This window comes from Aotus nancymaae, unplaced genomic scaffold (genome assembly GCF_030222135.1).
Source record: "Aotus nancymaae isolate 86718 unplaced genomic scaffold, 86718_ANA_hifiasm-v0.15.2.pri h1tg000028l, whole genome shotgun sequence".
In the NCBI taxonomy this organism is placed as follows: Eukaryota; Metazoa; Chordata; class Mammalia; order Primates; family Aotidae; genus Aotus; species Aotus nancymaae.
The window spans coordinates 12091700-12106245 of NW_026988441.1; the positions used below are offsets into that span (position 1 = coordinate 12091700).

The 14546-nt window shown below is 44.7% G+C and overlaps 1 long non-coding RNA gene across 1 annotated transcript in view; it reads right to left on the minus strand.

Moving 5' to 3' along the window:
• Window positions 1-14546, minus strand: part of LOC105723483 (uncharacterized) — a 126798-nt gene that overhangs the window by 92538 nt on the left and 19714 nt on the right. The gene's annotated exons all lie outside the window — the stretch shown is intronic.

Consider the following 14546-nt stretch of genomic DNA (forward strand, 5'->3'; position numbering starts at 1 on the left):
GGGAGTCAACCTGAAAGTTGACACTTTCTGTACCTGTGCTGTATTTTATCTATGTCTTCTTTTAAGGTAAAAGAAAACACACAAAAAAAAACAGGAAAGTATAAAATTTACTGAACTATACTTAACTGCTGAGTGATTAAGAGCACCGCCAGGCGGCCTGGCTTCACATTCTGGCTCCAGCATACAAGCTGCGAGGCCCTGGGCAAACGACTATACCTCACCTCCCTCATCTTTGTAAAATGGGGCCAATAAAAGCACCCACCGCATGTGCTGTTGTGAGGATCAACTGAAGTAACCTAAAGTGTCTAGCACACTGCCTGGTATGTACTGAGCACACAATATTTGTTGGCTACTCATTGTAGTGTTAGTACATAATATTAATTACACTAGCTGCATTAGATGTACTTACTGTAATCATACAATGTTTGTTGGCTATTAGCATTTAATACTGTCATATAAACACATACAACTCATTACACCCAACAGATTAAATAGGCCAAGTAAATTCTAAGCAGTAGAGAGCCTTCCAAGGAAACTTCTAGATCTGGTAGCCAGGCTTTTGGTTTTCCTCCTTCTAAGCTACTTTTTCCCCTTTACCCTCCTAGTCTCACCCTTCCTGCTTCTGACCTATGGATGCAGTGTTCTCAGCAGAACTGTACATTTGCATTGTGCTTTTCATAGTTTATAATGAATGTTAACATGTTTTATAGCATGTGTTTCACCTGCCTGCTCTTTCCTATTATCTTTCTCCAAAAGTCCTTCCTTCACTCTCCTCTCTTCACCTCTCCATTCATTGATTCACAGCCCCCATTTTCCAAAAGACTTATTGGTAGTAAATATGTGACCCCTGGGATAAGAATATCTATTCAGTCAAAACCCTGCAAAATCACTCTGATCAGAGAAAAGGGAGGGAAAGAGTAGAAGACAGCCATGAGCTCAGGATGCAGAAGAGCAGGTGTGAAGCTCCCACAGAGGCAGAGACCCTCCAGGTCACTCCCTCTTTCCTCCTTATCCTCCACCACTCCCTGGCTCCAGCCCCAGATGTATTCTCCCACTGCCCACACAGTAGTTCCACCTGAATGGCCCATAGGAATCTTATTTAACATCCAAACCTGGGTTTAGCATTCAGTCCCTAACCAACCTAGCCCCACCCTTATCTTGGGGCTAATGACATCCAGTCCACCCAAAAGCCCAAACTAGACATAGCTCAGAGCCATCTTCAGGCCCCTCCTTGCCACCTCCTCCCATCTGGTCACTCAGAAAGACCTGCCAACTCTTCCTCAAATGGCTCAGGCCTATCCCCCTGTTCTCCATGCCCTCTGATCCCCTACTTCAGATCTGAGTCTCTCATGTGGACTCTACATAGCCACACTTCTCTTAGAGTATGTGTCCTGAGACACAGGTCACTTCCCACTAAAAGCCTCTGGTAGTTCCCCAATCACAAGAGTCCAGACTCCTTAAGCTGGTAGTCAAGACTTTCACAGTCTGATCTGCTACCAAACAGTACCAAAACAAGGCCAGGACAAAAACATCTACCCTCTCCACTCTTGCCTAAAAGGCCAAAGGGCACATAAAGCCTGAGGGTTGGTCCCTCTCATAAGGACATTAGTCAAATTCATTTTATGTGAGCGTGGGTCCTTGGGCCCTGAAAGAATGATATAGATTTCAGTGAGGAAGAGGAAAGAAAATTTATAGTCAGAGCAGTCAAGCTGTATAGGCTTGAGTTCATCTCAAATCTCATTTTGCAGAAGGCTCAGCTAAGGCCTAGATAGGCAAATTCTACTCATTCAAACTCAGAGCTCAGTCACCAACATTAAGACCCAGGTCCGGGCCCACAATTCTGCTGCTTCTGCCAACAGGCCTAGAAGACTCTCTCAAGAACACTGTCTTGGATTCCCACAGCTTTCCCCTCTCTGTGGACACAACTCAGGACCCCCTACACTGCCCCCACAAGCCTGCAGATTCTGAGATGACCTGGAAGGAACAGAACAGGTAAATGTGAGCTTTGGCACCAGTTCAGGGTAGAACTGTAAGGGCTAAACACAGGGCCTTTGATTATAGAAAAAAATAGGCCCATTGTCCTGGTGGGTGGAACCAAACCATAGCAACATCTAGGAAACCAGTTTCTTTGTGTCCAGAGATGAGGACTTAGCCCTAAAATGTTAGGGTGGAGACGGAGGAGGGGTGAAAAAGACACATACTTTAATAAAATAGATTAGCAAACTAATACAGGAATAGAAAACCAAATACCATGTATTCTCACTTATAAGTGGGAGGTAAATAATGAGAACACATGGGCGGAAAGAGGGGAACAACAGACACTGAGGCCTACCTGAGAGTGGAGAGAGGGAGAAGGGAGAGATTCAGGAAAAAAAAAAAATGTCGGGTACTATGCTTAGTACCCAAATGACAAAATAATCTGTATATGAAACCCCTGAGTCACAAGTTTACCTATATAATAAACCTGCAGGCCAGGCACGGTAGTTCATGCCTGTAATCCCAGTACTTTGGGAGGCTGAGGTGGGCAGATCCCCTGAGGTCAGGAGTTCCAGACCAGCCTGGCCAACATGGTGAAACCTTGTCTCTAATAAAAATACAAAAATTAGCTGGGCATGGTGGCGGGCGCCTGTAATTCCCGCTACTCAGGAGGCTGAGATGGAAGAATTGTTTGAACCCAGGAGACGGAGGTTGCAGTGAGCTGAGATCACCCCACTGCACTCCAGCCTGGGTGACAGAGCGAGACTCTGTCTCAAAAACAAAACAAAACAAAACAAAAATAACCTGCACATGGAGCCCGAAACCTAAAATAAAAGTTTAAAATATTTTAAAAGAAAGAAAGAAGAAAAAATAGAGCCAATTACAAAAGTTCTTACGCCTAGGTTTGGTTTGGTTCCTCATATAATGCTTTATGCAAGGTCCTCTGATTCCCCATGTCTAGGAGGGCTGGGGAAAGGTGTGGCTCCCTAGAGGGTAGAGGAATCAAGAAGAGACTTAGATGGCTCCATTATGAGGCCATTAGTAGAGAAAAGAGCCACTCTGTTTCCCCAATTACTAGAAAAGAAAAACAAACAAATAAACTCAGAGCTATATATCCACTCCCCTTCAACAAAGGAAACAAAAAAAGTACACCTATAAAGTATAGGTGACCTGTTCCGGGACTGGGGCCCTGCCCAGCCCAGTATTGTTAAGAAATAATAGGAGGAAAAAAGCAGGAAAGGCTGAGCCTTAAACAACAGATTTTAGGAACACATTCTCTCCTGCCACCAAGTCTGAAGCTACTTCATCCTGATTCCAGGCTGCGGGAATGTCTCTGTTTACCCCATAAGATGTCACTGAACACATTCCTTGATGACTAAAGATTCATTCCTTTGAGTTTGATCCATGGAAATGATGGACCGTTTAGATTGAAGGATAAGGAAGGCCCTTTCTTCCTGCCTTTGCAAAAACTGTACCCCTAACGTCACTCCTGTCCTTGGCAAATTCATCCTTACACTCAACGGTATACCCTCTCAGTGATCTTCCAGGGGCTTTCACAGGTACATTGAAAAACTTCTATTTATAATATCACAATGTTATTATATTTAATTTCTTATCTTTGAAAATTAAGATATAAAGTATGAAAGAAAAAATAACTGTCACTTGTATTCTATTTCCCACCCATAATCTAGACCTAATCATTGTTTAACATTTTGGCATATTTTTTCCAGTCCCTTTTTTCTACAGTGTAGCAGACTGTAACCTCCTGGAATGTAAAAACTACATACATTTATCCCAGTTCTTACAGTTCTGGAGGTCAAAAGTCCAAAATGGATCTCTCTGGGCTAAAATCAAAGCATTGGCAGGACGGTGCTCCTTCTGGAGGTTTAAGGAGTGGATCCTCTTCTTTGCCTGACCTAGCTTCTCAAGGCGACCTGCATTCCTTTGCTCATGGCCCCCTTCCGTCTTCAAAGAGGAGGCCAGTGGAGTCTTTCTCATGCCACATCATTTTCACCCTGACTCTCCTGCCTCCCTCTTTCACTTATAAGTATCCTTCTGTTTACAATGTGCCCACTCAGATAATCCAGAATAATTCCCCCATCTCAAGATTCTTAACTTCATCTTATCTGCAAAGTCTTTCTGCCAAATAAAGTAAAATGCACGGGTTCCGGGATTTGAATGTGGATATTTTTAGGAGGCCATTATTCTGCCTAATAAAAGTACCTTTTATAAACTTCACCCACAACAAAAGTTTGCCTTGCCTTCCGTGTCTCACTTTTCTGTCTGAATCACAGGCCAGTGCACAAGCTTTGAGGTGAAACACACCAGCTCTGCTATGAACTGGCTGAATGACCCTAGACCACTCACTTCACCTCCCACAGCCTCTTCTCATTTGCAGCACAGATGACTCTTACTCCACCCGAGGATGACAATGTGACAAAGAAAGAGTAAATTAAGGTGTGTAAGTCATTAAAACACAGAGCCTGGTACCTGATGAGTCCTCAGTAAACATTTCTTTCAATCTTTTCCTTTCGCCATCCCATTTCTCTCACCCTCACCCATCTTCTTGGTCTCCTTTCTTTTCAGTGACTTGCTCACTCTAAACTACCATTTGGAAAGAAGCCACACTACTCACTCCCTTGTGATTCTGCTGGAATGTTCTTGTGATGATCTACTCAAGACAGTCCACATTATTTATGAACAGAGAGGTCTGTTTAAAACAAGTCCTTTTTATGTTCACATATAATTTTTACATGCTTCCTCTTAACTTACACATACCAGTCCCGATTCTGCCCTGCTAATTAATATATGAATTTCCTTATTTCACTCTTCTTCACTCTTTTGAGGAGTTTCGCTCTTGTCATCCAGGCTGTAGTACAGTGGCATGATATCAGCTCACTGCAACCTCCACCTCCTGGATTCAAGTGATTCTCCTGCCTCAGCTTCCTGAGTAGCTGGGATTACAAGCACATACCACCACACCCAGTTAATTTTTGTACTTTTTAGTACAGATAGGGTTTCGCCAAGTCAGCCAGGCTGGTCTCGAACTCCTGACCTCAGGTGATCCACCACTTTGGCCTCCCAAAGTGCTGGAATTACAGGTGTGAGCCACCAGGCCTGGCCCAGTCTTTCTCTTTACATCTTATAAATAAGGATAGTACCGAGACAAACATAATGATCTGGGTTACAAGAAGGGATTCCTTTAGCAGAGGACGCCATAAGATGTCCAAGGTCTCCTGAATGACATCCACCTTCCAGAATGATTTTTGTGCTCTCTGCTCTCAGGATTTGACAAATAGCCAGCATTTTGTTTTCTGTCTCGCCCTTCACTTACACAGCTATTCCCTAACACCACACTCACAACTGCACAGCCCTGAATAAAAGCTGGCTTTTACGAACTTCAGTCTCTTTTGGCAAAAAGAAAGGCCAGGTTCCCGGTTTTCATAAAAAATAATTTTTACTGCTCATGCCTGTAATCTCAGCACTTTGGGAGGCTGAGGCGAGTGGATCACAAGGTCAAGAGATCAAGACCATCCTGGCCAACATGGTGAAACCCCGTCTCTATTAAAAATACAAAAATTAGCTGGGCATGGTGATGTGCACCTGTAGTCCCAGCTACTCGAGAAGCTGAGACAGGAGAATCACTTGAACCCGGGAGACAGAGGTTGTAGTGAGCCAAGATTGCATCACTGCACTCCAGCCTGGCGACAGAGTGAGACTCCATATCAAACAAACAAAAATATTTTACTGAATTGTTAACTATTTGTACAGCTATTCTCTAGTCATAAAAGGGGTGTCCTAGAGACAGAAAGTGTGATGAGAAGGAAGCAGGAGAAGGATGAGTTCCTGGAATGGTCACAAAGGGGAGAAGATTTCAAATCCAGAAGCAGTCATAAAACACACCCAGAGTGTGTGGCCTTTGAGCAATGACAGCCCCACCTGCCTCTTTCCATGCCTGGTGGCCTCTGACTTCCTTCTCAGCTGCCCCTCCCAGCCCTGCTTTCTTAGACCAATTCAATGGCCTGGGAGTTGGGGCCAGACCAGAGCACACAGCACTGAGCTGTGGGATGGAGGAGCTGAAGCGGAAGAAGAGTGTTTGACTCATGCGGACCTGACTCACCTAGGAACACATCACCTGGGCAGGGAATGGATTAGTGAAGGGTTGTGCAGGACTCATGGTTTAAGGAGTTGTACTAGGGAGTTATACTTCCTCAATGCTGTCTCACTGACAGCAACAGAGTGGGTGTGGAAAGCATCACAGCTTTTTCCCATTTAAAAACCCATTGTCCCTTCCTTCTCCCTCTACTGAATTACATTCCTCTGCCCATAGGTCACTTATTTACTCAGTGTTCCAAGGGGGGGAAAAAAATCTCATATGAATTTCTTAAAGTCCCAGGCATTCAGTTCCATTAAAGTGATGACCAGGTGCAAATATTTTTAAAAGGCTCTGCAGGAAATTTTGATAAGACCCTTCGCACTACCCACATACTTTCTGGGGACCAGTGAGCTATAAAAATAATGAGAAAAGAACCTGCTATGTGCTGTGCTGGGGACCTTTATGTTTGCTTCAGAGTTAATGGTCACAATGACCCTTTGAAGCAGGTACTACTATCCCTCTATTCTAAGATGTTAATAAACTTGTCCCTTATCTCAGAACTGGTCAAAAGTGGAACTGGTCAAAGGATTCAGAGTCACATATTTCTGAATCTAAAGCTCATGTCTCAATCCACAATGTTGTACCTACCATAATTGAAAGAAAGGAAGGATGATTGCTTCTAACAGAAATAACTATACAGGCTTCAATGAACAGAAAGGGTCTGAAATGGACCATAGGACAAGGAACAGCTCAGGAGGCTGAATAGGAAGGAAAGGGTATTATATAGGAAGGAGTAAAAGAATTAGAGTAAGCTCAGACATGAGAAAGGAAAATGTAGGTTAAGTCCTTCCACGTAGATCAACGGAGTAGATTGAGAACATGCTATGGCCCTTTGAATGATAGCCTAAGGAACAAGAACTTCATCCTAGATGACAGCAATCACTAGAAAGCTTTGAGAAGGTCACAAACATATGTATGTGGTACACATATGGTATTTCCAGGAAGATTACTCTCGGCAGTATTATTAGGCAAGATAACTTAGGGAAGTGGTTCTCAGCTTTAGCAACTCATTAGAATTACCCGAAAACTTTCTTTTCCTTTCTTTACTTCTACTTTTATCTGAAATAATTTCAGACTTTCAAAAATCTTCTACAAATAGTCAGAGTCCTCATATACTTTTCACTCAACCTCCCCAAATGTTAACATTTTAGATAACCACAGTATAATCATCAAAATCAACAAATGGGCCTGGGATGGCTCACACCTGTAATCCCAGCACTTTGGGAGGCCGAGGCAGCCAGATCACGAGGTCAGGAGATTGAGACCATCTTGGCCAACATGGTAAAACCCCGTCTCTACTAAAATACAAAAAAGTAGCCACGTGTAGTGGTGTGCGCGTGTAGTCCCAGCTACTCAGGAGGCTGAGGCAAGGTAATCACTTGAACCCGGGAGGCAGAGGTTGCAGTGAGCTGAGATCATGCCACTGCACCCCAGTCTGGTAACAGAGCAAGACTCCGTCTCAAAAACCAAAAAAAAAATTCAATAAATGATCGCTGACACTGTACAAGGGATGAATCTGTAGATCTTATTCAAATCCCCTTTATCTTCCCACTAATGTTCTTTTTTTGGACCAGGATCCAATCTAGGATCACACATTGCATCTCATTGCTCTGTCCTCCCAGTCTCCTTTAATCTGGGACAGTTCCTCAGAATTTATTTTGCCTTCATGAGCTTCACATTTTTGAAGAGTATTAGTGAGTTATTTTGTAGAATGACCCTTAGCTTGGGCTTTTCTAGTTATTTCTCATGATGAAACTCAAGTTACACACATTGGACAAGAATACCACAGAGGCGATGCTGCGCCTTCTCCACCCATCATATTAGGATGCCCTAAGATGTCAGTATCTCCGATTACTGGAGATGTTAACTTTGAGCCCTGGGCTAGAGTTCCTCCACTGTAAAATGGTCATTTTCCTTGGAAGCATTCATAAACAACCAATGTCTGAGCCACACCCTGCACCAATCAAATCAGACTCTCTTGGGGGAAGGTATAGGCATTGGTAGGTTTTAAATGCCCTACAAGCGACTCTCATCAGTATCCAGGGTTGGAAACCCACAGCTTAGACTGAAGATTAGAATCCTGGAAACCAGCTAGGAAGCTGTCCTTGGGCTTCTCTTTTTTAAAAGAACATCTGGTTCCAGGCACAATAAATATATCTGAACACTGGCATGGACCCATTGTAAGAAAATGGGAAAGTTAAAAAAACCCTGATTGGGAAAGTGATGAGTGAGTAGGTTGCTGTCCAATAAAAAGAAAAAGGGAGGACACCAAGTAAAGTGTCCAGCCCTCCTGGCCCATTTTCTCTCCAAACTTCAGAGAAACCTTTGCTCCAGTGAAAGCACATATCATATCATTTTAATATCCTAAGCCTGACTGACATGATCTCCCAATTGCCACTGACACAGAGGGCATTATGAATCCTGTTATATAAATATATAACCACATATGCAAAGATGCACACTTCCAGGTGTGACTGAATCAACAGTTCACAGAATCCAGGTTGGAGGTACATTAACTCCCCTAAACAACCCTGTCCTCCTCACTCGTGTATTTTTGTTTTTGTTCTCTTGATCTATCACCCAGGCTGGAGTGCAGCAGCATGATCATAATTCACTGTAGCTTTGAGCTCTTGGGCTCAACTATCCTCACACCTCAGCCTCCAGAGTAGCAGGGACTACATGTGCACACCACCACCCCCAGCTAATTTTTTATTTTTTTGTAGAGATGGAGTCTCGCTATACTGCCCAGGTTCCCACTTGGTCTTTTATCCTTAGTCTCTTCTGAAATAAGAGAGTAAAGACTGTTGTAATTTTCATGAAACAGGAAAATGTGTACATATCTCCTGTAACCAGGCTGTTTAAGCAATAAGATACTGTGTTCAACTTCCTCAGTTACTATTTTGGCACTTCCATAAAGAGATATTATCAATCTCTCCCTTAGAGGGACCACTGATATCATGCAAAAGGAAATACCAATTTAATGAAAACCCAGAGGCAGGAAGGAAAGACCCTCACAAGAGCAACCCCTAAGGTATTCACATGCCTGCCAGGGTCTGGTGCTGCTGGTGCAGGAAGAACTGCTGCTGGCAATAGCTGAAAAAAAGAGAGAGAGAGAGAAGGCAGCTCTAACACTCAGGGAGTAGTCAGAAAAGAACTCATTCAATTAACCTTCAATTCTCACACAGTCAATACCCTTCCAGCCTCCCTATGGGGTTTCACTGAGAGGGCTGGCACATAATTAAATGCCAACACATGGGTGAAATAATGTACATAAGGGAGGGATCAGCTGGGTCAGGAATGGCTGGGAAAGATCTCATGGAACAGATGGGATTCAGGTAAGGTCCTGAATGGTTCACCCTTTGGAAAGCAGAGACAAGGAGAAACACAAGCCATGGGAACCAGGTGTCAGGCATCACTGTAGATGCCAGCTTTGAAGAAGGTCTCAGGAATGAAAGTGGGTTTGCAGATGCTATTTTTCTTTTTTTTTTTTATTTTCACATTTGGGGGTACATAGTAGTTGTATATATTTATGAGGTACAGATGCTTTTTTATTTACTCCTCTCCAACCACCATATGGGATTATTTCAGAGGAGGATCCTGATCCTCAAAAAGGAGAAGTAACTTCCCAAGGTTGGTGGTGGATGTGGGATTAGAAACTCAGTGAGTCTAACACCAGAGACCATATCACCACCACTACCGCTGAGAGAGACCAGAACAGAGTATGGGTAGGGAACAGGAAGGAGCAGGGAGAGCTAGAGCAGAAAGAGATGGTTACAAAACAGGGAAGTTAGGTAAGCTTGCTAAAGGGGGATGATACGTTGTAGAGGCATGAACACTAGATACAGATGTCTGAACCTGATCTTGTGATTACAGAAGAGTCACTGAAGGCCAGGTGTGGTGGCTCAGGCCTGTAATACGAGCACTTTGGGAGGCTAACACGGGTGGATCACGAGGTCAAGAGATCGAAACCATCCTGGCCAACATGGTGAAACCCCATCTCTACTAAAAATATAAAAATTAGCTGGGTGTAGTGGCACATGCCTGTAGTCCCAGGTACTCAGGAGGCTGAGGCAGGAGAACCACTTGAACCCGGGAGGCGGAGGTTGCAGGAAGCCGAGATCATGCCACTGCACTCCAGCCTGGCGACAAAGCGAGACTCCATCTCAAAAAATATAAGAGTCACTGAAGGTTTTCAGTAAGGGCAGAACCAGTCAAAGTGACACCCTAAGCCAAGCCCAGAGTGGGTGATAAAAATGGGGTTCTGAGTTCCTAAGCTAAAGAGATGCCACCAGCAACAGTGCAGGGGCCACATGATACATGGAGCGAGGACTGGATAAAGAGGCCGAAGCCCTGGGTTTAAACTCAAAGTCATGCAGTAAGGGCATGGCTATGGAGGACAAGTTATAGACTCTCTCTGCACTTTAGTCTCTCCTCATCCATAAATCAAATGCAATGAGAATTCATCTCTAAATGATACTCAAGCCTTGCTACTCAAAGTGTGGTCCCCCAACCAGCAGCAATGACATCGCCCAGATGCTCCTTAGAAATGCAGAATCTTGTGAAAATGTCAATCATAAAAAAAAAAAAAAAGAAATGCAGAATCTCAGGTCCCACCAGAAGAATCAGAATCTGTATTTAAACAAGATTTTTGGGTGATATGTGAACACATTAAAATGTGTGAAGCATTTCTTCCAGATCTTTTTTTTTTATTCATTTTTGGAGTTTTTTGAGACAGAGTCTCATTCTGTCTCCCAGGCTGGATGGAATGCAGTGACATGATTATAGCTTACTGCAGCCTGAACCTCCTGGGCTCAAGTGATCCTCCTGCCTCAGGATCTCAAGTATTGGGGACCACAGGCATGTGTCACTGTGCCTGGCTAATTTTTTTTTTATTTTTTATAGAGATGAGGTCTTGCCACATTGCCCAGGCTGGTCTAGAACTCCTGGGCTCAAACCATCCTCCTGCTTCAGCCTCCCAAAGTGTTGAGATTATAGGCATGAACCACTGCACATGGTACTTCCAGTTCTAAAATGCAATTATTTTGCATTCACCTCAAATTCTGTTACTTCACAGGAGAAAAAAAGAAAATACAGTTTACCTTTAGCCTCATTCATGCCCTTAATCCTAACAGCGTCTTAGACTAGCCCAAATCCAAGCAGAAGTCTTAGGAAATACCAGCGAGGCAGTGCTGCTGCCTTGTGACCATCATCAGTAAATGCACTTAACCTTCGTCACCAGTAAAGGAAGTAGGAGGGCTGGCAAGACCAAAGGGTAAGGGGCAAAGTCTGGGTCACAGAGGAGATAAAATCACAACCACCCAACAAAGACAGGAAGTAACTGTCAGGGAGCTCAGCCTGCATCATAGAGCAGTGACTCATTGCAAACTACAGTTGGTATAATATCTTAATATGTGGTATCAGTGGGAAACCTGGTTTCAAGCCCAGCTCTGCCCTTGTAACCTTAGAAATCACTCTAATAGGTATTTTCAGACACCCAGCTCTGGCCTGAACTGCACCAGTAAACTTGTAATTTCCCAAGGAAAGTTACTTTATGCGACAGTTCTTTTCCATCCTGAGCCAAAATATGTCTGATACACACTCACCAATCCTCGTCCTACTCTCTGTAGGCTGAAATAAGTCCAACATTTTTTCATACAACCCACCTTCAAATATTGGGAAACAACCTCTATATGCCACCCACCCATCTTCCCTCAGCCATTTCCCACCTGGGTTGACCTGAAGCCCCACACCCTCTGCTCACTTTCCCACAGGCAAGTGAAGTGAAGCAATCACAGCAGACACTCCAAATCCTAGGGGTGTCCCCAGAGCAGCAGAGCCACAGGACCCCCATCCCCGTCCTGGCACCTCACCTCTCTCTAGAAGCCAAACGCCACATCAGCTGATCTGGGGACGCTGACTTTTCCTGCTTGTGCCGCTGCTCAGTCATCCCACACCTGTGCAGGTGTCTACTTTTTGCTCAGTTTTATTTTATGAGAAGTATTTACTGGAGTCTGCTGTGTACTGTCTCTGGAGAGACAAAGGTGAATCACACCTGGTCCCTGCCTCGCAGAGCTCCAGGCTACAGACAGAACCCACTCAAAGCCAGACCATTCAGTGAGAAACACCATGACAGACATCAACACAAGGTTTTCTTTAAAAAAAAAAAAAATACTTTTTGTTGAGACAGGGTCTCACCATGTTGTCCACACTGGTCTCAAACTCCTGGACTCAAGCCATCCTCCCACCTGAGCCTCCCAAAGTGCTGGGATTACAGGCATGAGCCACTGCACCCACCCAATACAGGGTTTTCCGACCCATCTCATCAATCCCCTGTGAAAAATTTTCCACTCTTGGTTTTCTGGGGTCAGTTTTCCTCATCTGAAGCTCAAAGTGAAAAAGAATGCAAATGTCCCCAATGGTCCTTCATGAAGTCACAGCTGGACCCGGCATGTCCTCCTGGCTAATCCAGGGTGCTCAGGGCTCCGACTTCACTCTGAACATTCTCTCTCCCATCAGAGCTCACCAGGTAGCTGCACACTAGCCAGGTGGCTGCACACTAACAGAAAATCCAGCAAGTCAGAAAACTTGATTTACTCCCTTAACTTCGAGGCTAGTGACCGTGTCGCTGAACTAATCCTATAACTGCCCTGCACTTTAATTTCCACATCTATAAAGTAGAGCAGGTAGGTTCAGTCACCCTAGGTCCAGGTGCATAGTGAGAGCTCCTCAGAGACAGCAGCACACCTGATCTTCTCAGCATCCACCATCTAGCAAATACCAGGCACACACCAGGTGCTCAAAGCCTCACTGAACATATGTGTGAATAAATGACTACATTAGATCCATGTGAATTATGGACAAAGTCAACACATATTTTTGAACGTCTACCAAGTACACTGTAGAATAAGGAAATAAGTAACCCAGGCAGGACGGGGTTTTCTCCTAACTTCCCCTTACCTCCTTCCTGGGGGAGGGAGGGCCTCTGTACATCAGAGAGACTCTTGACACAAGTAATGTTCTCAAGATGCATTGTAAGAAGTCATGTTAACAAGAAAGAAGTCCATTTGTCTTGGGGGTGTTTTAATCAATGGACCTGAGGGACCCGAAGCCCCCTCCAATGGGATACAGGATGTGACACCCACCCCAAGTGCATGGAGGGGAAAATGAGATGGAGTGAACTGACAGGGAGCAGGACCTGGGAGAATGGAGGGGTAAAGAGACTGTGGGACCCGGAGGAAGGTCTCAGGAGGAGCTCCCGGCCCCTGCAGTGGCCTCGGTGTGGACTGATGAGAACTCAGCAGCATTAAGTAAAGCGGCCCCACCAGGCTCCATTTGTACACAGGATGGTTTTTCAGTAAAATGTTCTTTCTGCTAATGAGCTGCATTTTTGCACACTTTCTAATACATCAGGCCCAGTTAACGGGCTACAAAACCATCATCCCATTCAATAGTAATTTATAGAATACTCTCAAAGTGCCAGGCCCTGTGTAAGTTCAGGGAATACAAAAAAGAACACAAAAAGCCCTGTCCTCAAAGATCCCCATGCAAAGAGCTCCAGGGGCGCCTCTCCTTCAACACGCCCCTGCTCTGCACAGCCCTCCTCTCTGCCCTCCACCAACCCAAATCCTCCCCCTGTGAAACCAGCTCAAGTTCCACCCACTCAGTCCCCTACTCTCCTGCCACTTTGAGAGATGACTGCACTCATATCTCTAGGCTTTATGAACTGGATGTCAACTCCCTGGTTAGACTTGAGCCTCCTAAAGGCAGAGACCATTTCTAGAACTTTCCAGAAAGAAGCCACACCAGTGATTTGCATCAGAACAAGCCCAGCCTGTGTCTTCAACTCGAACACAGGCTCAGTCCTGGCACAGTCCCTGGCCCCTGCAGTGTTTTATAAACCCTGCAGTAGCAAAGTCCACAATCAAGTCTGTGACAAGTCAACGGGCAAAGATAATTTGAAAACGTGAAGAAAAAAGAACGGTCAAACAAAACTCAAAGGGCTTTGACTCATGCCTTGCCTCTTCCCTCCTCTCAGGGAAACAAAGTCACATCCCCTGCTCTCACTCCTGCCCGGAGGCTTCCAAGGAGGGCTCCCTTGCTAATCTTCCCTTCAGCCCCCATGAAAATCACCCAGCATTCAAGCCCAGCCTCTCCTCTTCCTTTTAGCATATTTCCTAAAGTCTCAAATAAATGTCAAGTTTAGTAAGTCCTGATATTCCATGACCCTTAATGTTTACTTCAAGTATTGTTACCTTTCTTCTTTTGCCTGGGGCCATTTCCAAACAAGGGCTGGAGCCAGGCGCCCCAGCAGCAGCTGGGCAAACACACTTCCAGGGCTCCTTCCCTCCTGTGGCTCCTGTTTCTCAAACCCTCTGGGACCTGCAGCTCTGGGGGTCTCCCCCAACCCAGTTCC